General features: G+C 43.8%; 1 long non-coding RNA gene across 1 annotated transcript; it reads left to right on the top strand.

The window, feature by feature from the left end:
* Positions 1–346: 346 nt before the first annotated feature.
* LOC123975768 lies at positions 347–15,052 on the top strand. Its single transcript, XR_006826156.1, has 5 exons — positions 347–502; positions 8,341–8,448; positions 8,520–8,610; positions 10,768–10,924; positions 14,692–15,052. It is a non-coding gene; the product is annotated as an uncharacterized LOC123975768 (long non-coding RNA).
* The last annotated feature ends 11,659 nt before the right edge of the window (positions 15,053–26,711 follow it).

The raw sequence follows: 26,711 nt of genomic DNA, 5'->3' as shown, positions 1-26,711 counted from the left end.
GAGGTTTTAATTAGGACAGGAGATCTGATCTCCTGTTGTGGCTTTACACTAACTGGATGGTCTGCCCACTTCTCATGCCTGTGGGAGAAGGCGTGAGAATAGGCTACATTTGGCTATGTGGGTAATTTATGGTAAACCAATCAGGTTTATCTTTCTCTCGACGTGAATAAGCAGGTGTTGGTGTTTTTTTTTTTTGTTTTTTTTTTTTACAAATTTGATGTTATGTATTGAGACAAGGATCATTCGAGTAAATGTTTGATTGTCTTGCCTTGATGCTAAGTCACTTTGTTTGCAAAATGGCTACATGTAATGATGTGGCTTTCATTTTTAGGTCTACCACTCCAAAACACCCTACCTTCAACAAGGATGTCATATGTTACCTGATTTTGCGTGGGACCAAGTTTGCAAACACAATACAAAAATAAGGCTTAAAGAAAATGGCTATATTCTAAGTGCCTTTGAAATTAGGAAAACATGGGACTGCAGGACAGTCATTGCAGAGGTAAGAGAAGCATTCAAGGACAGAATTCCTGAGGATGTCAGGTATTAAATTGTTATTATATTAAGACATTGCATATTGTAGTTCATGGGTTGATTGCTACTGAAATTGAATTCTATTTTTTGTTTGTTATTTCTTTCAGTAGAGTTTGCATGTTCTCTGCGTGTCTGCATGGGTTCTCTCCGGATGCTCCGGCTTCCTCCTACCGTCCAGACATGCGGACTAGGTTAATTGGTGACCCTAAATTGTCCTTAGGTGTGAGTGTGAGCGTGAGTGGTTGCTTGTCTATGTGTGGCCCTGCGATGGACTGGCGACACCTGTCCAGTGTGCACCCCGCCTTTCGCCTGATGTCAGCTGGGATTGGCTCCAGCCCCCCACACATTTTTTTTCCGAAACATTCCGGGTTGTATGGAAGAAAGCTAATAGCATTTACCATTTGTGTTGGTGTTGTTGAAACTGTTTCCAGTGACTGTTGCGCGCGGGTTTTCACTGTCCAGTGTCCAGCTAGGCTGCCCAGCAGCCTTTCCATCGGACACTCGGTTGTTATTTTTCCTTTATTATTTTCGGGGCGAATCCTGGGTGGGGATCAAGTTCCCTGTCGGAGGTAGGCTTTCGGGCTCTGGCCGCCGAAGTTCCGCCTTTAAAGTCGCCTCAAGCCCGGCAAACCCCAGAAGACAGCTTAGGCTAAGCTTTGGGTAGGTAGGCCCTGGTGAAGTGGTTGTTCTTTTGAGGAAGCTGGTGTGACTGTTCTATTGTGTAGTCTATGCGGTCATTTTTGTTGCGTGTCTGCGGCATTTGCCACAGAGATGACAGCGCCAACATGGTGAGTAGCCTACATGGATGGATAGCTGTAGAAAAGCTGATCTGTTTGCTATTGCTAAACATTACGGTTTTTCTGTGTCTAGTTCTCTTGTCAAAGCAGAGTTGCGGGCCGCTGTGACTGACGGGTTAGTACAGAGCAGTGTTTTGGGTCTGTCAGATATGTCCGCTGGGACAGCAGCGAAGCGGTCTGGTCCTGTGGTGGAGGAAGTGGCCACGCCACCTGATGTTGTGGATACACTCGTTGTGCAGTAGGGCGAGGGTAAGCAGTTCACCCTGCAGAGGTATGAACCGTTGTCCAACGAGTCATCCCCTACCTCTAGAGAGGACGCCCGGCAGAAGTTGCGCTTGGCTCGGCTTCATCTCGAGAGGGAGGAGCGCGAACGTGAATACCAGCTCGGGAGGAAGTTAGAGTTAAAAAGAATAGAAACTGAGGCCAAAAAAAGTGTGGGCCATCCTATTACAGTGTAAATTATCAGGGAAAGCTCAGAAGGCTTGATCATCGTTGTCTGTGGAGGACAGCCTCTCTTATGAAAAGGTTAAGAGCGCCATCTTGCGGGTATATGAGTTGGTGCCAGAGGCGTACAGGCAACGTTTCAGGACTCTCAGGAAAGGTGTAGGCCAGACTTTCATTGATTTTGCAAGACAGCAAAGGATTTTGTTTAATCGGTGGTGTGCTGCATGTAAGGCAGATGATTTCTCCTTCGTTTGCGAGTTAATGCTATTAGAAGCCTTTAAGAACTGTGTGCCTGAGAAGATTGTTGTTTATCTCAATGAACAGGAAGTAACCATGCTGCAGCAGGCTGCTATGCTTGCTGATGAGTTTGCTTTGACACATAAGAACATTTCTATCAGGGGCACAGGTGAACGAGCGTTGTTTCTTTTGTGACAAGCCTGATCACCTTATTGCAGACTGTGCTTTGTACAATTCAATTTTATTTATATAGCGCCAAATCACAACAACAGTTATCTCAGAGCGCGTACAAACAGAAGCCCCAGCCACCAGTAGCTCAACCACCAGAAGGAATGGGGTTGATTAAGACCATGACTCCCTGTGGTACTCAGTTGGCTTTGAAAGAACCTGATAAATTCTTCCGGCTGTTTATTTCCAAGGGACTGGTATCCCTCAGCCCTGCAATGGATTGGCGACCTGTCCAGGGTGTACCCCGCTTTTCGCCCAATGTCAGCTGGGATTGACTCCAGCCACCTTCGACCCTGTACGCAGGATAAACGGTTGACGATGGATGGATGGAATTCTCTACCAGGTAAACTGGAGGACCAGCGTCCGGTCACACTGCTGACAGACACTGGTGGCTCGCGCTCATTCATCCTAGGTGTACTACCATTGAACCCTCAATCTGCCTGTGATGTGAGCACTGTGTCGAGGTATTGGGATGAACATTGTGTCGGCTCCTTTACATTCCATTCACGTGCAGTCCAAGCTAGCATCTGGCTTCTTCCCCGTAGCTGTTCAGTCACGTTTTCCTACTGATGGTGTAGATTTCATCGTGGGAAATGACATTGCTGGCGGAAAGGTTTATCCAGGTCCAGAGGTGGTGGATACTCCTATCCTTGAAGCTGAACCTGATGAGCTGGTTCAGAAGCAACCTGAAGTTTTTTCGGTCAGTGTATTGACTAGGGCGCAGGCTCGTAAGCAGGCTCAAGGGATGGATATCTCAGATTCACTGTTCCCCCTCTGTGTTTAGGGAAGACCGATTGCCCTCTAGTGGTGAGGCAGATAACAGTCTTGCAAAGGTGCCTGTAAGTGCTGCCCCCTCTGTCACTGTTCCTGAGGGAACATTGCCGTTAATCCACAAGGTCCTTATCAATGCTCAAAAGAGTGATTTCTCACTGGCTAAGTGTTTTGCTGCAGCTGTGTGCGATGCTAGTTACTGTACAAGTTAGCCGTGTTTTCTCATTGAGGATGGGGTGTTGATGCGTAAGTGGGTTCCTCGTGCAGGAGGAACAGCAGATAATCTGGCTGAAGTTTGTGACACTGTTTACCAGGTAGTAGTTCTGGTGGGTTGGCCCCAGCATGTGCTAGGGCTAGTGCATGACCACCTGTGGTTGGGCCATCTAGGCATCACCAAAACCTATAACTATGTCTTCAAACACTTCTTTTAGCCAGGTATGAAGGCGGATGTAGCGCATTATTGCAAAACCTGCAGTATGTGCCAGATCATTGATAAACCAAACCAGGCTGTGCCTCCTGCCCCGCTGCATCCAGGTACTGCTGTCGGTGAACCATTTGATCATGTTGTTGTTGATTGTGTTGGTCCTTTGGCTTGGACTAAGTCAGGCAATCAGTTTTTGCTGACTGTGATGTTAGTGTGGGTTAGTCATATCTCGACTCGGCCGAGATGTTCCAGAGGTTAGCAGCGGCGTCACTAACAGTGAACTTAGCTAAGTGCGAGTTTGGAAAGGCCACTGTGACGTGCTGGTCTGTCCTGTTGACGCCAAGGTTTCCGCTGTGTTAGCCCACCCAGCCCCCACGACCAGACGTGAACTTGTTTTCTTGGTATGGCTGGATGTTTTTGTAAAAACTCGTCGGTAGTCGTTGCCCCCCCTAACTAGTTTGTGTAGTCCCACTGTCCCGTTTGTGTGGATGGATGAGTGTCAGCATGCTTTTGAAGCAGTGAAATCTTTCCTTTGTTGTGCCCCTGTCCTGACTGTGCCAAACTCCCCTCTCCCCTTTAAGCTCGAGGTTGATGCGAGTGCCACGGGCGGTTGTGCGGTGCTGCTATAGGATGGAAAAGGAGATGTTTGCTTTGGTTGCACTTTCCAGTCTTGCATCACATTTGCTTGTATTAGATTCACACTGTACCCAAATACATGTATAAACACAAGAAAATGAATGTTTATATCTACAAGAGCTATTGTATAGTTTAGAATGTAGTTAGCAGTAAATGGTTACAGGGGATTTATAATCTATGCTTATTTGACATAGTGTGAGGATAACAGAGAAAGTATCCCTATCCTAATATTTACCGTATCTCACAAAATTGCGTACACCCCTAAGTGAAAATGTCCAAAGTGGGCCCAATTAGCCATTTTCCCTCCCCAGTGTCATTTGACTCGTTAGTTTTACAAGGTCTCAGGTTTGAATGGGGAGCAGGTGTGTTAAATGGTGTTATCGCTCTCACACGCCCTGGTTCTGATGAGACCAAGATAAACTTATTTGGTTCAGACGGTGTTGGAGCCATAATATGTTTATTCACATTAAGTCATTATTTTATAGTAAAACAAGATGATTTGAATTCATATTCTTTCAGTTGAAATTATGAGATCATGAAATTTAGACTATGGATTTTTGGAAACCTTTGAAATAACTAATGTCGGTAAAAATTATTACCATGACTCCTCCTCACTAGGTCATTTCACAGGTATAATAAGGGGCTGGGTGACAGCTTGGGAAGTTCTTTGTTTTAAACTGATTAGTGACCGCATTGTGAAGATTATTTGAAGAGTTTAAGTTTATAGGTTCTGTTGAAAGTCAACCACTGAGAACTTGTTATTTTTTTGACGTAATAAATCTTGTATATTTGAACAAAACGGAAGGATCTCCACGATTGCTTTTTATACAAATGAGTCACAATCCTCCTCCAAAAGGCGCCTGAGGAACAATGAAATAATTGAAATAGATGCCTGGACAGAAGGTGTCAAGCATGTGTGGAATACAAAGTGCATCTTGCCAACAGTCAAGCATTAGCCTAAACTATGTCTAATCTGTTCGACTAATATTTTCATCTTCAGTTAGTCTATTGCGACTGGCATTTTGTTCCGTCAGGTTACAGCTGAATAAATCGGTCTGTATCCTATTTAAAATTAATGTAATGGGCTAGGACAATTCCAGCACTTTGGGATTTCCTTAAGGAATGATAGTGTGGTAAATGAGCAACGCTGTATAAAATGTACCTAATATTGTTAACTTATTGATCCTTCCTCTACTCCTGCGTTTTAACATAAATAGCCTATCATGGTCCACGTTGGCACACATTCATATTCATAGCTCCACCCGATTAAAATGGAGGCTCTACCTTTATTTACCTGTTGCCATGGTAAATCATAATTGGAGCTCCATTGAAAATGGCTTTTTCAATTCCCATGCACGCGCTTCCATCAGGTTCAACATACTCAGAGTTGTATGAACTTATTCTGATCGGCTTTTCCGAAACCGAAAACTCTGAGTTTCCCATCTCAGGCTCAGTCAACTCAGAGTTAAGCTCAGAGTTTGTTAAACCTGCTTTCTGAAACAGAGCCCAGATGTGCATCAGGTTTTCAGATGACTTGGGGATGGATGAAACGGCTGTGGACCTTGGTGGCCGTAGGAGAAAATGTTTACGCACTGTCACCAGTGTTTGAAGGAAGAAATTGAACTTGGTTTTGGACAGTTCAGGTATATGCTTTATTTTTGGTTCCAGTGTATTGTGTTTATTTTAATGATATTTATTTTTATCAGTCTTAGTTTTGCCCTAGGTTTTGTGCAATCCTGTGTTTTCTTTCATGCCTTGTTTGCTTCGGCTTTAAGACAAGATTGATATTTTGACACTGGCTGGGCCATTGCTGCAAGCCAACACTGTTTCTCGTCTAGTTGGTAGCAATTCCTTAATAAAGCCTGTCTTGGAAGACATTGCTGATACAGACCTTTTATGAGAATGTTCAAAAAGTAAATATGATGTAAATATACACTCAGTTTCCAGTGTCTCCTCACAAAAACTAATGTAGTCTAATCCAAAAATCCTATGTTCATGAAGATTTTAATGTTCAGTCTTTGATCTGTTTTAGAGGTCTTGATTCAACTGCAGTAAGTGAACTGTATTTTTTTTTTTTCCTGCCCCATTCATTTCAATGATGGAAAACTAAATGACCAAAACACCTCTATATAATGCAATACAGTTCAACAGCACCAAAACCTGCAGATCTCAGAATGATCATACAATCAATACCTCTCTTAATGGTTGGGTGGTGGTGTTTTCTAGCAGAAAAACACTTGTCAAATAGAACCCGCAGATTTTCTCAGATTACGGGGCGGCTGTGGCTCAGGAGGAAGAGCGGGTTGGCCGTTAATCGGAAGGTCGGCGGTTCAATCCCTGTCTCCCCCTGGTTGCGTGTCGAAGTGTCCTTGGGCAAGATACTGAACCCTGATTTGCCCCTGGCGGCTATTCCGCCAGTGTATGAGTGAGTGTGAATGTTAGTTCCCGTTTGAGCACTTAGGCTCAGTGTATGAATGTGTGTGACTGGTGAATGCAGATGTAGTGTAAAAGCGCTTTGAGTGGTCAAAAAGACTAGAAAGGCGCTATACAAGTACGGAGCATTTACATTTATTACACATATTGTTTGCATTCTTAGTTATCGAACTAAGTGGTGTTTTTAGGTGTCCAAATGCACGTCTTTGGATGACCTGTTACACGCCACTGAACCACTACAAGATTACCTGGCAAATGCTGGGTGTCTCAGGCCATTGAAATCCATTGAAGACAGATCTGCTGGTTCAAGGTATTCTCCTGTTTCAGGTGTGTTACGTCCTAATGTCTAGGACAGTGAACAGTGCCCCAAACCAACAACCAAAACGCTCTAAGAAACCTAAAATTTCCCTAAACCAAAAAGTAATGACAAGACAGAGCTCTAAACTGGGCTTCTAATACAGAAACCGGAGAAAAGGTACTCAGACGAAAAAAGGGCTTCTGACTCCTAACTAGCTGAAACAACAAAGCTATAACAAAAGGAACGTGTGTGTGTGTGTGTGTGTGTAGCAAACAAAATGGCTAAGGACAACAAAACAAGGTTATCATAGACAGGTGCTGGTTAACTTACTCCAGAACTAATATGCTCAATACACAGGTTACCGTACTTACAAAGATTTGAGCTCATAATACACAAGTTTACGCAGAATGGCAGAGAGAGGAGGGAAGAGTTCTTCTTCTTCTTTGTTGTTTGTTTAACGGCAGTTGGCATCCAACATTAATGGTACATTACCGCCACCTACTGTACTGTGTGGGCTGGAGATAAATAACTAAACCATCAAAACAAAACTGAAAGAAACAAAACCAAAAAATTAAACTATATCATTTCTGCCAGTCTTGTTTCCTTTAAGAATCGAAATAACGTGTACTCATGTCATTTAATGACTTTCCCAGTAATTCCCTAAGGGCCCGTGTCCACTAAAGCGTTTGCCAGCTGAAAACGCCTAGCTGGGAGCGCTAGTGTGCGCTTTACAGGAGCAGCGTATTTATTTATTTATTTATTTATTTATTTATTTATTTTTTGAGAGGCTGTAGTTGCTATGATACATAATTTCCGTGGAGGTGATGTGTTGCAAGTAGGCCACCTATTGTTACTGTGTAGTAAATGTCACCACAAAATAGGGTAGGCTTACTTGGTCTGGCCCTTGCTCTGCATGAAGAGAAGACATGAGGGGACAGACTCGCCGTACATGGGTTCATGAGATTTTGCGCGCAAGGAAACCCCTCGGCAAGTAGGCACATTGCTTCATTCAAGATCGGATGTGCTGGTTGTCCCGCCCCTCCTGCACTGTGATTGGACAGCTAGGGACAAAAAAGTGACAGTGATGAGCGCAGCATTTGGTGTTTTTACCAATGCAATGAATTGAAAAAAAGACGTTGGCGTAAGAAAAAAACGCTTTGGTGGACACGGGCCCTAAGTGAATTCCCTTGACAACCTAGCCTTCTTATGCCCTCTCTCATCTTTATCCTTTCCCTCTCATATTTCTGACACTCAAAAATCACATGTTCCACAGATTCACTACTATCACAAATTTCACACCTACCTGATATGTGCTTACTCATAATATGTAAGTACTTATTTAACCCACAGTGTCCAAGTCTTAGCCTAGTAAACATAATTTCTTCCCTTCGTTAACTTCCAGTGACCCTCTCTGTCCCAACTTTTTATTGAATGTTATATAAATGTCTCGCTTTCTCCTCTGCATCCCAGTGTACCTGCCACTTATTAATTTTTGAATTTGGCTTCTGCTTTAATTATTGAAATTGCTATTTCAACAGCTTCCCGTTTACTGGCATGTTTTGCCAGTCTATCAACACTTTCATTCCCCTCCACCTCCACATGTGCTGGAACCCATGTCTTAACCCTCAAACCCATCTGACGAATCCGTGAGTGAAGTTCTAGTACTTCATATACTGTCCTGTCTTGCTTGTGACTTATATGATTTCAAACTTTTTAGAACTGCTCTAGAGTCTGAGTGTATGACAACTTTTGCTGGTTTAACTTCCTCGACCCTCTGCAATACCAACGAAACAGCGACCAACTCCACGGTAAGTGCTGATAAATTGTCAGTCTCTTCTGCATCTTTACCCCTGTCTTTGGTACGCTGAAAGCAGACCCAGCCTGTCCAGACTCAGGGTCTTTAGACCCATCAGTGAATATGACCAAATAGTCACTATACTTCTCACTCATCCAACCACAAAATAGGAGGAAGAGTTCCTATCTGATGGGGCTTAAAATGGCTGCTGTCATCCAGGCGACCAATCAGGAGGCAGCAATCAGCTCTGCTGGACCAATCCAGGGTGACCACCTGTTCTTCATTAACTGTATACACTCCCCTAAAGGATTATTAGGAACACCTGTTCAATTTCTCATTAATGCAATTATATAATCAACCAATCACATGGCAGTTGCTTCATAGCATTTAGGGGTGTGGTCCTGGTCAAGACAATCTCCTGAACTCCAAACTGAATGTCAGAATGGGAAAGAAAGGTGATTTAAGCAATTTTGAGCGTGGCATGGTTGTTGGTGCCAGACGGGCCGGTCTGAGTATTTCACAATCTGCTTAGTTACTGGGATTTTCACGCACAACCATTTCTAGGGTTTACAAAGAATGGTGTGAAAAGGGAAAAACATCCAGTATGAGGCAGTCCTGTGGGCGAAAATGCCTTGTTGATGCTAGAGGTCAGAGGAGACTGGGCCGACCGATTCAAGCTGATAGAGCAACTTTGACTGAAATAACCACTCGTTACAACCGAGGTATGCAGCAAAGCATCTGTGAAGCCACAACACGCACGACCTTGAGGCGGATGGGCTACAACAGCAGAAGACCCCACCGGGTACCACTCATCTCCACTACAAATAGGAAAAAGAGGCTACAATTTGCAAGAGCTCACCAAATTTGGACAGTTGAAGACTGGAAAAATGTTGCCTGGTCTGATGAGTCTCGATTTCTGTTGAGACATTCAGATGCTAGAGTCAGAATTTGGCGTAAACAGAATGAGAACATGGATCCATCATGCCTTGTTACCACTGTGCAGGCTATTGGTGGTGGTGTAATGGTGTGGGGGATGTTTTCTTGGCACACTTTACGCGCCTTAGCGCCAATTGGGCATCATTTAAATGCCAAGGCCTACCTGAGCATTGTTTCTGACCATGTCGATCCCTTTATGGCCACCATGTACCCATCCTCTGATGGCTACTTCCAGCAGGATAATGCACCATGTCACAAAGCTCGAATCATTTCAAATTGGTTTCTTGAACATGACAATGAGTTCACTGTACTAAAATGGCCCCCACAGTCACCAGATCTCAACCCAATAGAGCATCTTTGGGATGTGGTGGAACGGGAGCTTCGTGCCCTGGATGTGCATCCCACAAATCTCCATCAACTGCAAGATGCTATCCTATCAATATGGGCCACATTTCTAAAGAATGCTTTCAGCACCTTGTTGAATCAATGCCACGTAGATTTAAGGCAGTTCTGAAGGCGAAAGGCGGTCAAACACAGTTTTAGTATGGTGTTCCTAATAATCCTTTAGGTGAGTGTACATCCACACACACACACATTCTAAGGGAGGAAAACAGCTGACAGTGCAGGGTGAGAGAGAAACAAATTACAAAATAAGTGATAATTTTTACCATTTTTCTTGACAAATACAAGAACAAACCATTTTGACGTGTACTCTGTATTTTTAATTAAAAGCCACTGTGTATTCTAATAAACTAAGCCTACAAGTAAACTCAAATAAAAGCACACCTGAAAAACTGCTTTGGGTAACCCTAGCAGAAACTGATACAGTATGCTGGAATGACCCAGACGCGAGGAAGTGCCAGCATATCGTGCTTCATCCAGCCAGAGGGAACAATCACTGACTGTCCGCACCGTGCCCGGTCGCCCCGCGATCTCCTGGCCCTGTACACCCCAACTCCCCATTCCCTCTCCGATACCTACAATGGGTTGTGTCGCTATTACAACTAGCGCACTGTGAACAGCTGGTGATCGTTCCCTCTGGCTGGATGAATTTCACACATGAACCATGCATTATATTATAATTCTTAACTTCTGTCATTACGGCTGTGTCTCCTTCTGGCAATGATAACGGCAGCCATCTAACCTTTGCTGAAATCTTGGATTTTAAAGCTTTTATTCTGCAGTGCTGAAGCAAGTCCCACATTCTGTTTTCTCATGTGTCTTGTTTTCATAGATTTAGGGAGGGGCTGAAGACCTTTGGTGTTCTGGATGCAATCAGAATGCATCCAGACAGTTTTCTACCCTTACTATGTCACAAACCATCCCTACTCGCAACAAGAGAAAGGAGCATGTTGTTCCCTTCTGGAGATGTTACCTGCAGGATGTTGAAGGTAAATGTTGCTGCTTGTACACACTAAAAACTCCTTAAATACCTGACCCAAATGTTGGGTTAAAAAAACCCAACATTGTAGTTAATATAACCCAACTTCTGGGTCAAAAGTAATGATGGCAAGTTCAAATCTTTTGACAGACTCAAATCTTCAAATCTCGTTCATTAAAATGAACTAATCTTTTGAGTAATTTTTTTCATTTGAACGGTTGGTTATTGCGGCGCTGCAGCCCTCTTGTGGGCGATTAAAAAACAGCCCCGTTCTCAAACACGGAAGGCTGCCTGGCTTGCTTTAATTGACAAAGTATAATGCACAAATTCACCTCTTCATTACTCTCTATCATCATTATATACACCCCCTTGGACCCACAACCAAATTCAAACCATGTAAAAAAACACAGAAATATGTTGTCTATATGCCATATACTACTCCGGCTAAACCCTTCCATTTTCACAATCTTTCCAGAGTATACAACCAGACCAGCCATATAAAGGCTTATGTATATAATTACTATCATTATTTCTAAAGTGCTCATTCATACAGCAGCCTAATGTCCGTATCCATGAGAAAAATATTAATATCAGATTTGCGTATATAGAAGTAATAAGCTTGATACACTATATGAATAAAACACACTTGTTAAAATTCAACCAATTTAATAATCTGGATCAAGCCACCAAGTTCTTAAAGAACTCCAGCACAGAGAGAGGAACAAAGAAATAAACACATTATATAAATGCAGCAGTTTGGCAGTTCTGGACGCAGAATGGGCCACATCAGGTCCTGATTCTGCAGACAGAGAAACACACATGAGCATATCGCTCTCAGACACTGCCAGGTTGTTCACCAGTCACGAGCTGTGAAACAACAGCACAGCTCTGTTGGGAAATAAAAAGTAAAAATTACGTTGCGTTCATCATGGATGCGTGGATCAGCTGTTAGCTGTTTACAGGGCTAACGCTAACGTTGCTTCGTGGCTGTGTTTTAATGTTTTAATGACCAGGTGTGTTTGTTTTGGAGAGGAGACGACCTCTGAGGTAATTCGGCTCCCGGTAGAACCCTGTCAGGACTCTGAAGTGGAGCGGACCCAGAACAACTCTCATCAGCTGTTAGCTGTAATGTTAAACACTAGCAGGACTAAAGTTACGGTACGGCTGTGTTAAAACTATAACTTAGCACAACATCACTGCACTGTAATAACGTTATGCTTTATTAAATGTCACATAATTAACAAAATAGCTACATAATGTCAGTCCAGTGACTGTTACCTGACAGCCGACCTGCCTCTCATTCTCCGGCGCTGGCAGTCACTCAGCCTGCTGAATGAACGAAAGACTGAGGAGGACCCATGTGAGCGGTGAACAAGTCGTTCGTTCCTGCTCCACAGTAGGAGCTGTCACGTGACAAATGAACGACTCAAACCTAGAGACCCACAGTTGCTATGAGTCCTGAACTAATCAATTCTGTTTCCTGTGCTGACGGAGCCCATGTAGCTGCCATGTGACGAGTGAACGTAAGAGTCCAAGATCCTTCACGCATGCGTGAAAATGAACGAATTACTCACCGAGACTACCCGTTCCTCCCGAGTCATACACACGATTAGGTCTTATGAACGAAAAGTTCATTGAATGACACAACACTAGTCAAAAGAACAACCCCAATATCTGGGTTGAAATAACCCAGAAATTAGTTGGTCCCTTTTTAACTCAGGAGTTAGGTTATTTTTGACCCAACTCCTAACTTGGGTTACTATGCCAGTTTTATTTCAGAAAATAAAACTTTGTGACAGATAAAATGTAAAACAATGTGGTGCAGGCAGAAGAAGAAGAGGAGAGTCCAAAGTTCCAATTCAAACATTTTACTAATAAAGTAACTCCAAAAGGTACAGACAGGCAGGATGTACACACACTAAACAACACTACAAAGTAGAACAGCCAAAGACTGACTGAACTGAAGGAACTAAATACTAACACAGATAAACATTGATTAACAGAACACAGTCGGAACAGATGATGATGATGATGATGATGGTAACTAACTAAACACAGGTGATGCAGATGAACTAAATGACAGAAACCATGGTGAGTGGCTAGAAAACCGAACAAAGGAAGACATGTGACTAGGGGTGACTGTGATAATATTACACACTTCAAGCACTTTTACATTTTTATTGCATTAAATTAAACTCTATATAAAAAATAGTAAAATAAACAACTCTCAAACATGGGCGGCTGTGGCTCAGGAGGAAGAGCGGGTTGGCCGTTAATCGGAAGGTCGGCGGTTCAATCCCTGGCTCCCCCTGGAGTGTCGAAGTGTCCTTGGGCAAGATACTAAACCCCGAATTGCCCCTGGCGGCTATTCCGCCAGTGTTAGTTTCCGTTTGAGCACTTAGGCTCAGTGTATGAATGTGTGTGACTGGTGAATGCAGATGTAGTGTAAAAGCGCTTTGAGTGGTCGAAAAGACTAGAAAGGCGCTATACGGAGCATTTACATTCAAACATTCAATAACTGGATTGAATTTAAGACTTAAAGTCTTCAAACATTGGTTGTGTCTGTTACACAGACTTTAAACTAGTTAGATGTACATGGCAACCACAGAATTACTACGGCTAACGCTAGTCTCAACGTAGCAACTAAGCCATGGTATTTTTTTCAGCAAATGGTGCTAAACTAGCAACGGGGACATGGACACAGAAAAGTTTACATTACATCAACACTGAAAATACTCGCTTACCTTGAATACACGACAGAGTTGCACCAAAGAAGCACAGGCCAAAACGGACTGAGTTGTGAGTAAATTCCAGAACAACTGCGGGGTGGTTGCTATACATTCATGAATTTGAGAGAGAGAAAGCCAACCCTATAACACAGAACATGGGTTACTCTTTGAAAAATAACCCAGAAACCCAAACAACCCAGGAATTGGGTCAAAATATTAGCCCTATAACCCAGAAAATGGTTACTCTCTGAAAAAATAACCCATAATTTTACACAACACAACTAACCCAGAAAATGGGTTGAAGAAATAACCCAGGAGTTTTTAGTGTGTAGATATGACACTGTCTCTTGTGTTTTGTGTACAAATACTGGGGTAGGAGAAAATACTGGGAGTACTAATAATAATGAACATTTATTATTCTTAGAAGATGAATAAAAATGATTTTGGTTTTCTCCTGACCTTTGCGACGACGCTGTGCAACTTTCTGGCTCATTTATCAACTTCTGTTTCTAAATTTGGTCTTATTTTCTTTCTCCCCCCCCCCCTTTTAATTGATTCTTTTTATTTTAATCATCTTCCCTTACTCTATCTTCTTTACTCTTTTGCTTACTTTCTTTTTGCCGTCTGTCATCTATAGAATTGGCAGTCTTTCCATTACATACCTTTTGGAACATTTTATATATATATATATCTGTTGCTTTTCTTTCTCTCTTTGTCTTTCATTCCTCTTTTGTTGGAAATTCTATATGGTACTTTTAACTGGTATAATTGCTGTAAATTCTCAGTGTTCTCTTTGGTGTTTGCTTGCTTGTTTTTGTGTGTGTTAGAGCAACAGGGACCATCAAAGCTAAATTCGCTTTATTGGCATGAATGTATAACAACAATATTGTCAAAGCATCATAATAACTACATAAGAACAATCAACCTCATACATTTCATTAAACAAGTAAATAAAGTGTGTGTGTGTGTGTGTGTGTGTGTGTTAAAAAATATATATAAAAAATTTTAAATATTTAGTGCTAAATAAAACTCTTAGCCTTTGCAACAGGTGCAAGTGTCATCCCTCCATTTGGCTTCTCTCCTCAACCATCAATTGATTTCCTGCATGATCAGTTGGTCAGCTCCAGACGTCATTTGCCTATGGCAAGTACCTGCATCAGCTGCCTTAAGTTGGCACTGCTTGACAGGTATGAGAATTTTAAGGAGACTATGGACTTTGCTGTAGGTAATACACAGGGTTTTGCTAGAGAGTAATGTAGGAAACAACGCTGTTGAGGATGGTTCAGTTGTATGAACAAATGAGCTACTGTTTGTTTTTTTTTATTTGTTTAAAAAATATTGCATTTGATGCAAACTGTTACAGTTCAAAAATAGAATCACCTTTTTCAGTGATAAGCCAGAACCTGTTTGTTTCTGTTTTGTTTTCACACCAATGCATTTATATAAAATTTATTTAAAATATTCTTCTCCTTCAGGTTCCTAAAAGAACTTGACTAATGCTGAGTAGTTGCAAGGGTATTTTTCTTTTGTTTTTTTTTAAGGAAATGAATGCTATGGATATGAAACCAAAAAAAATTTTAGTTTTCAAATGTTAGCCATTGTGAACTGTTTACTGCTTTGCATAAAAGCACTATATAAATGCAGCCATTAACAATTTATCTCTTACAAAACACCCAACAGGGTTCTGGCACTCAAGAAGCTTACTGGTCACTAAGAAAATCCACCAGGCCTAAAAATAATTGTATACCATGGTTACCGTCATCAATCAGTGGGTCTACTGTTTCTTGATTTCTGTTCATAACGGTATGATCTAATAAAGTCATTTAATGGAACAACAATTTTCAGTATTTCCAATACATTGATTAATTTGAGGCAGCCTGCCACAATATCAACTCTGACCGCCACATATTCATTTTCTTTTTTTTTTACCAGGCCTATTTAAAATTGCATTTGATGGCAGAGCTGCGTGCAGCGCATAAATTCGGGCAGCAGCACTCTATTTAGCTATCCAAAGAATGTTAAAGTCAAGGGCAGCTGCACTTGGTTGAAGTTACTAGAAGACGTTTCGTCCCTCATCCAAGAGACTTCTTCAGTTCTAAACTGACTAGTAGGGAAACTCAGCTATTTAGCCTCTGTGGGGTTGTATGCCATGATCATCGATACCGCTGGTTCATTTGTGCTCCTGGCTCTTGTGACGATGGTCGTTATGTTCATTAGAAATGGCCCGTGGCCAAGTCTGAATGACCATAATTGGCATCTTCACCTGAGGCCAAGAGGTTACGTTTGTCTGGGAGGTGATGAAAGGACTGCATTGCAAGTGGGGGATAAGTGGTGGGGTAGACCCCCTCCTCTGTTCAGCGACGGCTTCCTTGACACCTCTTTCAAACCATCCATCTTTTCTGTCTAAAATGTGCACCTGGTGGTCCACAAACGAGTGTTCTCTGTCCTTCAGATGTAAATAAACTGCTGGGTCTTGACCTGAGGAAATAACCCTTCTGTGTTGAGCCATGCATTTCTGTAGTGGTTGTTTAGTTTCGCCAATATACAGGTCTGTGCATTCCTCACTGCATTGGACCGCATACACTAGATTGCTTTTCTTGTGTTTATGTGTGAAGTCCTTGGGGTGGACCAGTATCTGTCTTAGTGTGTTCTTGGGTTTAAAAAACACAGGGATGTGGTGTTACTCCAGACATGTATGGAATCACAATGTTGTTGCGTTTGACCTTCTTTTCCTCATCCTCCGTAGTGTTGGTCTTCTTACTGGATTTTGTGGCCGTTTTAAGAAAGGTCCATTTAGGGTATCCACAGGCTGCAAGTGACCCCTTCACGTGGTTCTGTTCCTTCTCTCTGGCTTGTGCACTTGCTGGTATGTTGTCCACTCTGTGGTGCAGGGTTCTGGTTCTTGTGTTCCAGTGGGTGGAGGGAATTGAAAAGTAAGTATTGTAACACATTTTTCGTTCTGCTCATGATAGCAAGGCCATGGGGATGTTTGTTCAATCTATGGTTCCATTCAATAGATATGCTTTATGTAAAATCATACAGTGTAAATGGATTCTAATACTTGTGAACTTTTACTTGAATAACATTTTGAAAGCAGGACACTTGAGTATTTCTACACTGGTGTAAGTACTTTTACTTAAGGTAAAGATCTGAGTACTACTTCCACCACTGCTGTAAGGATATACATTACTTATTACATTACCACTTAGTGTATTTAAAGAACCAAACTTGATGAAATATCACAAAATACTCACCATAATCGATTGGGACCATTATAAATTCTTTGTATAATTGCATGTTGGCGATGGAAGGCCCGTCCAATTTGGTCAAGGTGTTGCAGGCAACGTCTCACATGCCTGCGCTGTTTTCTGATGTTGCATGATTGAAGGCCTCCTATTAGGTCTCCTGCATTTGGGGTGGTTTAAAGAGGTCATATTATGCTCATTTTCAGGTTCAAAATCTTATTTAAGGGTTCAACAGTATGTTCCCTTACCAGCTCAGCAACACGGACTGGAGTAAGAGTTTCAGAGTGGTGAGTTATTAATCTGTAACAAATCTTTCATCCAAGTTTTAACTGAACTCTGTTTCTACATCACAGTAACAACTTTATGTCCATTGACTGCCTGGAGGATAGCTAGTGTTTGGAAGGGAGAGGAGAGGCAGCAGGCGGATGTCCTGTCACTGTGTGCTGCAGCTCAGTGTGTTTTTCCACCGATGTTGTTGCGGGCGTGTCGGACTGGCCGCTTGGTGAGCATTATGACGTGTTACCATGTCACTTTACATGGTAACGGGAAAAAAAAGGTGGACTACAAACAAGCTGTTTTCAGGCAGTTCAGAGCAGTGTTTTCTGTGGGAAATGGTAACTCCATTTGGGCTGGACTTGGACATTTGGGCTTTTTTAATTTGCAAACCTATTATATGCACAAAAAGATATATAACACAATAAAGGAAAGGGAAAAGATCAAAAAGCACAATATTACCTCTTTAAGATCTCTGTAGTTGAACTTGTGGCCATAAGATTGTCCATGCTTTTCCAAAGATTTGGTTCTCAAATCCTCAGACAACTCTTTTCACAACACAAAGTTTGAGTCGACCTTTCTCCATTTTAACTGGTTGTAAGTGTTATTCTATATTGCCAGCAATTGCTACAGGTGAGTTTTTGAAAAGGTTCCAATAATTTTGTCCAGTCCATGGTTGGAGTTCTGTGTGGTATCTCAGATTTGGCTTTTTTTCCCTCTGCTTTTTTTGTGTTGTTCCAATGCAAACAAAATAAACATGAAAATACCAAAGCATTTGTAATTGTACCAATTTTCTGGTAGAAGTATGTATTGAGTATATCCTTTAGATCCTTATAGATTTATACAGGACTATACTTATACGACAGTTTACATGTACTATACTAAAATAAAAAAAACATTTAGTATATGAATATAATATTGAAGGATATCTGCATCAGTGCGTTATGTAAATAATACAATGCAATTCAATCGGCTGCTTTATCAACATTTCCTTTTTCATTTCGTTAGGAAATGTATGTTTTGGGCCCAAATTTTCCCTTCTTGTGGCTACAATCAACTGGGTAAGTTGAGGGGCTAGGGAAGAGGAGATGGAGGTGAAGTGGACGCCGGGGGACGTGCACACGGAGGACCGAGGAGCAGGCGAGGCGCAGGCAGTGAGGCGAGGAGCGGGGGGAGCCGGGAGGGCGCCATGGAGGAAACCCGAGAGGAGAGGACCGGAGGACGAGCCCAGCTGACAGAACGGAGGACGAGGGTGAGTGAACCTGGGAGGGAAAGCAGAGAGACGGAGTTAACACAGGAAACAACTGGGGGCTGGAAAACAGAGATCACTTTTGAGGTTAACCAGAACTTGAGAGGTTGGCACCAGGTTGGGAGCAACGACGATCAAGCAAAGATGGTGTGGAGAACCGGGGTTGATATACAGGCAGGGATGTTTCCAGAGAGGTGGGGAGTTTGGGCAGGGGAATGAAGTGGGCAGACTTAGATGATAGTGAGAATGGTTGTGTTTCCGTTAGAGCAGGGGAGACCGGTGACAAAGTCCAGAGCGATATGGGACCAGGGACGACCGGGGACCGGGAGGGGGCAAAGCAGATCGGCGGGCGGTCGATGGTTTGGTTTGGCGCAGGCCCACACCTCACAAGCCGCTACAACAGTCCTCGACAGTCCTTCTCCTTTGAGGGCCACCAGAACCGTTGGCGAAGCAGGAAGAGGGTGCGGGCCATCCCAGGGTGGCAGCTGAACTTGGAGGTGTGTGTAGAGGCGGTTCTGGGGGCCAGTGCTGGGGCCAGGATTGATGGACTGGGCCCGGCGTAGGGCGGATTCCACCTCCCAGACCATGGAGACAAGACAGGAGCGCGGTAAGATGGTGTCGGGGGGGGTCTGAGGCGGTGTCTGTGGAGTGGAGCCGGGAGAGAGCATCGGGTTTGGTGTTGCGGGATCCAGGGTGGTAGGAGAGGGTGAAGTTGAACTGGTTGAAGAACAGGGCCCATCGAGCTTGGCGGGAGTTCAGTCTCTTGGCGGTTTGTATGTAGGAGAGGTTCTTGTGATCGGTCCATACCAGGAAGGGGTGTTCTGCTCCCTCCAGCCAGTGCCTCCACTCCTCCAATGCCAACCTGATGGCCAGAAGCTCTCGGTCCCCCACGCTGTAGTTCCTCTCAGTGGCAGTGAGATGGCGTTAGAAGAAGGCGCAGGGATGGAGCTTGTTGTCCTCTGGGGAGCGCTGGGAGAGGGTGGCACCGACGCCGAGGTGTCCACCTCGACTACGAACTGATGGGAGGGGTCGGGGTTGATGAGGACAGGGGCGGAGGTGAACAGGGTTTTGAGGCGGGTGAAGGCTGCAGCGGCCTCTGGAGACCAGACAAAGGGGACCGAAATGGAAGTGAGACAGGTGAGGGGGGCGGCGACGGTGCTGTAATTCCAGATGAAACGGCGATAAAAGTTTGCAAACCCCAGGAAACGCTGCAGCTGCTTAACAGAGGTGGGGGTTGGCCAATTGGCGACTGCCTGGATTTTGGACGGGTCAGCACGGAGCCGCCCTTTTTCGATTATGAAGCCGAGGAATTGTATGGTGGGGACATGGAACTCACATTTTTCGGCTTTGACGAAGAGCCTGTTCTCCAGAAGCTGCTGCAGCACCAGGCGAACGTGTTCATTGTGCTGAGTCACGGGAGAAGATCAGGATATCGTCGAGGTAGACAAAAATGAAACGGTGGAGGAAATCATGTAGGACGTCATTAATCAGGGCTTGGAAAACGGCGGGGGCATTGGTGAGTCCGAAGGGCATGACTAGGTATTCGTAGTGACCTAGGGGGGTTTTAAAGGCCATTTTCCACTCGTCCCCCTCCCGAATCTGCACCAGATGGTAGGCGTTTGAGATCTAATTTAGTAAAAATGGTGGACCGGGAGAGGGAGTCGAAGATAAAGTCCATGAGTGGCAGAGGGTACTTGTTTTTTACGGTGATGGCGTTGAGCCCCCGGTAATCGATGCAAGGATGGAGGCTTTTATCTTTCTTTTCGACGAAGAAAAAGCCGGCACCCAACGGGGACGTGTGACAGGTTGTATAGGTGACTGGACGGGAGGGGCGCGTCCGGGAGGAGGTCTATGGAGCAGTCGTAGGGGCGGTGGGGGGGTAGAGACAGGGCCTGATCTTTACTAAAAACGAGCGCAAGGTCATGGTACTCACTGGGCACCCCGGAGAGTTCAGTGGGGATGGGCGGCGGGACAGGTGAAGCACGATTACTGGGGGCTCGAGCAGACAGAAGGCAGGACGCATGACCGTTCGTGCTCCAATTCCTGATCTTCCCCCGCGACCAGTCGATGTTGGGGTTGTGAGCGGCTAGCCAGGGGAGACCGAGGACCAGGGGTGTGGACGGGGATGAGATCAGGTGGAAGAAGAGGGACTCATGGTGGTTTCCTCAGGTGACGAGGTGGAGCGGCTGAGTGTGATGGGTGACGGTGGTGAGGTGCTGGCCAGTGAGACTCGTAGCATGGAGGGGAGTGTCAAGGGGGATCTGGGGAACAGAAAGCTAACGTGCAACCCCAGTATCCAGGAAATTTTCGTCCGTGCCCGAGTCAATAAGGGCCCCTAGGGAGAGAACTACGCCTCCCCATGCGATGGTGGCGTCGAGTGGGGAGCGGAGGTGGGGTGAAGGGGTTCGGCTCGCCAGTAGCCCCAAAACTACTGACCGGCCAGACGGCACCGTTCGAGTTCCTCCAGGGAGAGGCGAGCGTGACCCAACTGCATGGGCTCGGGAGGAGCTACGGGGGAAGGCGAAGGCGGCGCTGTCTGTGCCGTGGGCCCCGGCGGTGTAGCCAAGCGTTGCGTGGGGGGCGGCAAAACTGAGGCCCGGGATGGTGTGAGGCCAGAGCGGGAGGCGGCGGAACCGTGAGTAATGCGGTCCCTGGCTCTTTCCCGCAAGCGGTTATCCCAATGTTGGCTGTTGGTAGGAAACAGGAAACAAACAGCAGTCTCCCATGTTGAAGTCCAACGTTCTGTCCGTTACTGCCATATCTGAAGTTCAGTTAACTTCCATTAGTTTTACATTTTCACAACTTATGAGATGACTGAACAACCTATTCAATTTAATTTCATTTAACTCACATTGTCCAGGCAGCAGGGAAACTGCTTTAAGTTGAACCAGCTTATAATGTGTTATAGTGCAGAAGCATGTTTTCTAATATGATGGAAACTTTAAAAATTTTTAAAACATTTTTACATTAAAATTCTAATCCTGATTTTCCTGCATGGTGGCCAAACCATCAACAGAAACTGAAAAGCCATTTTGGCACAAGAGAAACACAAGACATGTTACTTTACTGTAAATCATTCCTTCCCCTTTTCATCCGATTGCCTGTAAACTATACATAGTGAGCTTGGATAATGTCGATTCCTGTGAATATATTTGCCTTATACATTTAATAATATAGACAATATAGCTCAGGTCTGTATATGGGCATTTCATTTCAGGTAGCTCTAAACGGTTCAGAGATACTTTACACATAGACACTTTCTGTCTGTAGACAAGGACTGTTTTCACCAAAAGGATTCCAGGATAACATGTGTACCAAACAGCTTGTGATCTTACCTCAGTGTCAGGGAGAGTGAGGCAGAGGCGTTGGCAGACGGAGAAGATAATCAGACTCCACGCTCGCTGATTTTTAGACAAATTAAACGTCAGGGGAAAGCAGGGAGCTGGACCGCTGGGCTGCTTTGAAAAGCTGAGGCTATCATAAATTATTAATGGCTCCCCGTCACGGCCTCCCCCTCTTCATCCCTCGCTCTTTTCAACCATTCTTTTCTTCATCCGTCTCTCCCTTCTGGCTCCTCAATGTTGATCACACTTCCTTGTTTTGTTCAGCCTCACTCTTCCTCTGTCCCTTCTGCCTTTTTTGTCTTTGTTCTTCCTTTTTTCTCTGTCCTAATCACCTCTTTTCATTCCTCCTTCCTCTTGACTCCAAATCTGGCTTCCGACCCTCTGTTCTCCCCCCCTTCAGTGCCTCCTTTTTGTCTCACTGATTTTCATCCTTCCTATCCAGCTGCTCTTCATTACCTCGTCTCTCCTTAATCTTGATCACTTTTTCCTCTTCTGCATATCCCTTTGTACTTTGCTTTTGTCAGGTTTGGTGGCTAAACCCAGAAGCAAACAGAACACAACTGGAGGATTTGAACAGTTTTATTGAAAACAAAGATAGTAGGACTTTGGTTCTGAGTGCACCGGCAGGTTGAGGCAGAGGTTTGCCATGCTGGCATGATCTGCAGGTTTAGTTACAGACTAAACAGATTCAGATTTCTTTCCTAAAAACTACAGATTGGCCACAGCGCTACACTCTGGGTACATGAATTAACAATCTGGCGGGGACTGGAAGGCAAGCCAGGCTTTTGAAGGTGAGCTGATCAGAGGCAGAGAGCAATAATCAAACTTTATCACCACGGGAGTACTTAGTAGCAGGGGTGTAGAGGCAATTAGCATAACGCTGGTACTGGGTAGAAGCCTTTAAAAGGGCAGAGCGGGCTCTGTGCCATGTACAGTGACACTGACGGGGTAGAGAGCTCTCTCTCTTCAAAGTACAAGGTAGGTTTATTTGTCACATTACAACATGTGAAATTAAAGCTGCAAGCAGCTTGCATGTGTAGCACATCGGGGTGTGACGCGGTCATGCCGTATATTCAGCAGGTCTACCGGCGTGGCTCTGAATTGTCACGCTTCGTCACTTCCTGTGTCCCCTATGTTGCGCTAGAGAGCATCCGGTAACTATATGTTTGGTCTCAGTACGTCAAGTGCGGAAGACCTTGTGAAAATTTATTTAAATCACACAATGAGCATCAAACAGAGCTTACTTCATGTTGCCAGTAGGTGGCACTACAACTATAAATGAATATTGGCATGGGGATGTGCTTGCGGTGGTACAATAATCAAGCATGTAATGTTTGGTGCCAATGTGAGCATATACACTGAAGTTACAGCAACTTCCTGTTTCATAGCGAATCATCGATTTTGGACATCACGCCACAGGCACACGATTCCACAAAAACTTACTGTTTGTACAGTAGGACTAGACTAAACAGAGAAAATCTGAAGTCAGTCGGATGAATTCTCTAGGAGGAGTTTGTTAGAGTACAGAGCCTGTAAATCACCAGAAATGACCATCCATCGTCAACCGGATCAACTGGATCCTGCATACAGGGTCGCAGGGGGGCTGGAGCCAATCCCAGCAGACATCGGGCGCAAGGTTGCCAGTCCATCGCAGGGCCACACATAGACGAACAGCCACTCACGCTCACACCTAAGGACAATTTAAGGTCGCCAATTAACCTAGACTGCATGTCTTTGGATGGTGGGAGGAAGCCGGAGCACCCAGAGAGAACCCACGCAGACACGGGGAGAACATGCAAACTCCACACAGAAAGGCCGGGGCAACTGGGGTTTGAACCCACAGCCTTCTTGCTGTGAGGCGACAGTGCTAACCACCGCACCACTGTGCCGCACCAGAAATGGCCATTATATTAAAAATGGCCAATTTCTTGTTGGGTTTAGGGCACTCCAAGAGGCTTTTTGGTACTTTTTGGTCTGGAATTGTGCCAGACCAAGAAGTACCAAAAAGCCTCATGGCATCATAAGTAAGTAACCTGTGGACACTTATTTTCATTCCCTGTGGAAATTCAGGGGAATCCCAATCTCACATTCACTGGCGGCTTTTTCAGAGGTGTGGCAAGCAAGCCAGAGACTCCTTCAGAACTCTTCAAAGTAAAAGCTCTTACTAAACTCAACATGAAGCATTTTTGTAAAAGACGTTCTCACGCTTTTATTTTAGAGGCACAATCACTTCCTGTTAAGTGATTGTGCTACAGTGAGTAACTGTAGCTGTCATGACTGAGATCTATTTTAGCACCAGCCGTTATCAATTTATTTATGTTTTTTTTTTCTGCTATCAAAGCCTATTGCCCACCACTGACCTAGAGTGTGGAGAGAAGGATTTGGTAGATAATGTTTTTTATAAACTACTGCCAGTCGCGTAGATTCATCTGCATAAGCACAAAAAAGGCATCATAATGTAGTCACATGCCTTTTCTATCTCAAAATGGCAAAATCTTCCTCAGTGAAGGTTTAGCTTTTTTAGATCTGAACGTTAATTGGTAGGTAACTCACAGTTGTGGTCTCATTCACTCCCTTTTCTAAATGCAGCCTGAGTTCTCTCCCTCTCACGAATTCTTCAACTTGCTAAATCATCCTTCCTGTTTGGAATGTGGACACATGTACATTTTTATGCTCAGCTACTCAAGCTCTAACAGAAAACACCAAAATGAGAGCTGAAAAGCTTTTTTTCAAGCAAATGCACTTTTCTATCAACAAATGATCAAATTGGGACGTCCTCAGCCGTCTGCCTGTTTAGCTCACTTGGTTAGAGGATTGGTTTCCTAAGCAGGCCTTATGAATCAGGCAGCTTCTGCGTTAGCAGAAGTAGCTTTTGCCCGCAGCTCGTCTGGTTGGAGGTTGGTAGCCTGTGGCCGCATCATAACCAGCTCATACTGGAGGTACAGTAAGTTAACCTGAAACTATACAACACTTAAAGTAACTATTTATTTGTTATTTAGGTTATAGTACACAAGGTTTAAAATGCTTCAACATTTTGTATTATAATTATATAATTCCATCCATCCAATTAGATAACTATAAAATATAATTTTGTAATATACAGGTGCTGGTCATATAATTATAATCATCAAAAAGTTGATTTCTTTCAGTAATTCCATTCAAAAAGTGAAACTACAATATTATATTTATTCATTACACACAGACTGATATTTCAAATGTTTATTTCTTTAATTGTGATGATTAAAACTGACAACTAATGAAAATCCCAAATTCAGTATCTCCGAAAATTAGAATATTACTTAAGACAAAAAAAGGATTTTTAGAAATGTTGGCCAAATGAAAAGTATGAACATGAAAAGTATGAGCATGTACAGCACTCAATACTTAGTTGGGGCTCCTTTTGCCTGAATTACTGCAGCAATGCGGTGTGGCATGGAGTCGATCAGTCTGTGGCACTGCTCAGGTGTTATAAGAGCCCAGGTTGCTCTGATAGTGGCATTCAGCTCTTCTGCATTGTTGGGTCTGGCGTATTGCATCTTCCTCTTCACAATACCCCATAGACTTTCTATAGGGTTAAGGTCAGGCGAGTTTGCTGGCCAATTAAAAACATACCATGGTCCTTCTAGCAGGTACTGGTAGCTTTGGCACTGTGTGCAGGTGCCAAGTCCTGTTGGAAAATTAAATCTGCATCTCCACAAAGTTGGTCAGCAGGAAGTATGAAGTGCTTCCTGCTAGGGCTCTGTGACAGAGGTTCTTTGAGGTGAGCCGCTGCAGCCCTTTACATTTCCCGCGATTGAATACTGAACAACACTAAAAACGGTCACGTCTGGCTGTATTTTAGCTGTGAAGGTAATGTTGCTCTGTGTAATGTGTGTGCGAAGACAGTGAAATACTTTGGCAACACCGCAAAACTTCGCTAAACATCTGAGATTAAGTCTGTCACAATAGGATGATATGAGGATATTTTCATTATAATTAAAGAATATGACAGTAGTTTGTCTTGTCATTATGCAGCTATTATTTTGAATTGGATAAGGCTACAGCCTGCTCCTTATTTCTCTCATAAATACAGAAACGGGAGAGGGAGGTCACTTTAAACTAGAAATAAAATAAGTAAAAAGTATTGGTATCAGCAATACCAGCCTGGGTATTACTTGGTATTGGATCGTATAGGAATTAAGTGCTATCGCACATCACTATTGAGGATAGAATATGTGGCCCTCTGTCATCAAAGTTGCCCATCCCTGGCATAGACTGACGTGGAAAGGCCTTCTCCCCTTCTGTTTACTTTTACATTTAGTTTTAAATGTTCTCCACATGTTTTTATGCACAAATCAAATAATATCAGAATTAGAAGGCTTTATTGCCAAGTAGTGTTTTACACATACAAGGAATTTGCTGTGGTGATGAGGTGCTACACGCAGACAAACATATAGTTGACATAAATAAATGTAGAAATATATAAATATGGAATAGAAGAAGAACAACGTTGCAGATATATACATGTGCGTTATTCTCGGTCTGTGCCGTGCAAAAGTAACGCAACGGAAGAGAATATGGTGTACATATAAATATATAAACTAGACAGCATAAAAATATATAACAAAGATCAACAATAAACAAATAAGTGCGACATGCCAGGTCTGTACCCGACACAAGATGAAACAGTATTTACATGTGCAGAGACACTTGTATCATTTGCAAGGGGGGAGTGTCAGTGGGGGAGAAGAAACTGTTTTTGTGGCGAGAGGTTTTGGTCCTGATGGACCGCAGCCTCCTGCCAGAGGGGAGAGTCTGAAACAGTTTGTGTCCGGGGTGGGAGGAGTCAGCTGCAATCTTTCCTGCTCGCCTCAGAGTCCTCAAGGCGTACAGGTCCAGAGGAGAAGGAAGATTGCAGCCAATCATCTTCTCTGCAGAGCGAATGATGCACTGCAGTCTGCCCTTGTCCCTGGCAGTG

Source organism: Micropterus dolomieu, linkage group LG08 (genome assembly GCF_021292245.1).
Source record: "Micropterus dolomieu isolate WLL.071019.BEF.003 ecotype Adirondacks linkage group LG08, ASM2129224v1, whole genome shotgun sequence".
Classification (NCBI taxonomy): domain Eukaryota; kingdom Metazoa; phylum Chordata; class Actinopteri; order Centrarchiformes; family Centrarchidae; genus Micropterus; species Micropterus dolomieu.
The sequence above is the reverse complement of the archived record's forward strand: the minus strand, read 5'-3'. Positions and strand labels throughout refer to the sequence as shown.